Source organism: Pteronotus mesoamericanus, unplaced genomic scaffold (genome assembly GCF_021234165.1).
Source record: "Pteronotus mesoamericanus isolate MK-2021 breed Mesoamerican mustached bat unplaced genomic scaffold, CSHL_Meso_final contig_433, whole genome shotgun sequence".
NCBI lineage: Eukaryota > Metazoa > Chordata > Mammalia > Chiroptera > Mormoopidae > Pteronotus > Pteronotus mesoamericanus.
Window position 1 is genome coordinate 1,340,197 of NW_026555163.1, and position 2,764 is coordinate 1,342,960.

Genomic DNA, 2,764 nt, shown 5'->3' on the forward strand with positions numbered 1-2,764 from the left:
AGAAACATTGATGTGGGAGAGATACATCGATCAATTGCCTTTCTCACATCCCTAACTGGGGACCTGGCCTGCAACACAGGCATCTGCCCTGACTGGGAATCAAACCAGAGACATTTTGGTTCTCAGGCTGGTGCTCAGTCCACTGAGCCACATCAGCCAGGGCAGTATTCTTTCCTTAAAGCCCGCAATACTAAAATAAAAAAGGTAATGACTTTATCTTAGAATTTATAATCTCCAAACATTCAAATATAAGTCTCTTGTGGGTTTTGATCTTTAATTTGTTGTTATTAGACAAATATTTCCTGTGACTTTCTCAGGAAGATAATCACTGTTTTTAGAAGTTTGAGGAAGTGTTCTTCCACCTTAGAAGACCTGGGGAGCTTGATTAAACTACAAATTTTCTTGTAATGATGTTGATCAAATGTCTGACCTGAAATGAGCATGTAGACAGATTTAACACTGAAAAAAAAAAAAAAACAAACTACAAATTTTCAATGTGTGGTGCTGGAATCTGTACTTTTCACATACTGTAGGGAATTCTGATGCTGTTACCAGGTCACACTTTGAGAAACACTGTCCCTAAGGAACTGATTCCCTACAACTGAATTCTGCATATGTGTGGTTCCTCTTTAATATGAGTACACACCTATTAGAAAGGCCATAATCCAGAGCACCAACAACACCAAATGCTAGCAGGGATGTTGAGCAACAGGAACCCTCATTCATTACTGGTGGAAATGTTAAATGGTGCAATCACTTTGGAAGATAGTTTGGCAGTTTTCCAAACACTAAACACACTCTTACCATATACTCCATCTTAACAGTTTTCAGTCATAAGGAGTTGAAAACTAAGATCCACACAAAAATCTGCACGCAGATGTTTTTACAGCCATACTTGGAAACAATTAACATGTATTCCAGTAGGTGAGTGGATAGGTAAACTGTGGCACATTCAGACAATGGAATATTAGTCAGCACTAACAAGAAATGAGGCCTGGTCGAATAGCTCAGTCGATTAGGGCATCATCCCACAGCACCAAATTTGCAGGTCTGATCTCAAGTCAGGGCTCATACAAGGAACAACAAATGAATGCATAAATAAGTGGAAGAGCAAATCAATGTTTCTCAAATCAATACATTTAAAAAAATAGCTATTGAGCCATGAAAAAAATTAAAGGAAACTTAAATGCATATTACTATATGAAAGAATTCAGTGTGAAGAGGCTACGTACTACATGATTCCAAGTATACAACATTCTGGAAAAGGCAAATCCCTGGAGACAATAAAAACATCAGTAGTTGCCCTGGTTGGGTGGCTCAATTGGTTGGAGTGTTGTTCCATACACCAAAAGGCTGCGGGTTCAATTCTTGGTCAGAACACATACCTAGGTTAGATCCCCATCGGGGTGCATATGTGAGTCAACAGATTGACATTTCTCTCCCTCTCTCTCCTCCTCTCTCCCTTCCTCTCTCTAAAAGCAATTAACATATGTTTTGCTGTTTTGAGGTGAGATGCTCTGAAGATATTTATTAAGTCCATGTGATCTGCTGTGTTGTTTAAGGCTGCTGTCTTGCTGATTTTCTGCTGGAAGATCTATCCATTGAAGTCAAGAGGGTGTTTAAATCCCTGACTATGACTGTATTTTTGTTGCTCTCTCCCTTTATTTCCATCAAGATTTGCTTTACTTATTTAGGAACACAAAACACTAATTTGAAAGAACTTAAACATCCCTATGTTCAGTGCAGCATTATTTACAATTGTTAAGGTATGGGAGCAGCCCAAGTATCCATCATCAATAGATGAGTGAATGAAAAAACTATGGGGATATTTACACAATGGAAATATCTCCACAATGGATTTTACTACACAGCAGTAAAAAAGAAGAAAATTTTACCCTTTGTGACAGTATGGATGGACCTGGAGAACTTTATGCTAAGTGAAATAAACCAGAGAAAGACAAATACCTCATGACTGCACTCATATGTGAAATCTAATGAACAAACTGAACTAACAAGCAAAACAGAGACAGACTCATAGATGGAGAGAAGATGGCAGCTAGTCGGGAGGGGAGGTTGTGGAGTTGGAGGGGTTGAGCAAAAAGGACTCATGGACATGGATAACAGTGTGGTGATTACTGAGGGGACGGGGTATAAAGGAACTAAACCTTAATGAGAACAACATACAATAAATATTAAATAAAAAATAAAATCAATAAACATATTCTCGGGTGAGGAGTATCAATAAATAGATAAATAAGGTCAGTAGTTGCCAGCGAGTGGGTGGATGGGGAGAAGGATAAATAGGTGAGGCACAAGTAGTGAAATACTGTCCGATGCTGTAATGGTGGGTACCTGTCATTAAAATTTTTCTATATCCATAGAATGTACAACACCAAAAGTGAATCTTGCTGTAAGCTCTCAACTTGGTGATCAGGTGTGTCAATGTTGGTTCGTCTTTTATAACATGTACCACTCTGGTGAAAGATGTTGATAATCGGAGAGGCTGTGTGGAGGGGGGCGGTGGGGGAGTGATTTGGAAATCTCTGTATCTGCCTCTTAAATTTTTGTGAACCTAAAACTGGTTTTAAAAAAAGGGTCTAAGTAAGTGGAAAGCAATTAGAATAATGCCTGGCAGATTTTGGTTTCTCACAGCTAGGAGTAAGGCACTATTGACATCCAGTAATGCCGCTAAACATACTTTCATAACAAATAATTATTTGGTCCTAAACATCAATAGTGTTGAAGTTTTAGAAAACCTTCTCTA

At 38.5% G+C, this 2,764-nt stretch overlaps 1 non-coding gene across 1 annotated transcript; it reads left to right on the plus strand.

Moving 5' to 3' along the window:
* Positions 1–402: 402 nt before the first annotated feature.
* LOC129073813 (small nucleolar RNA SNORD78) lies at positions 403–467 on the plus strand. The gene has a single exon (XR_008529472.1). It is a non-coding gene; the product is annotated as a small nucleolar RNA SNORD78 (small nucleolar RNA).
* The last annotated feature ends 2,297 nt before the right edge of the window (positions 468–2,764 follow it).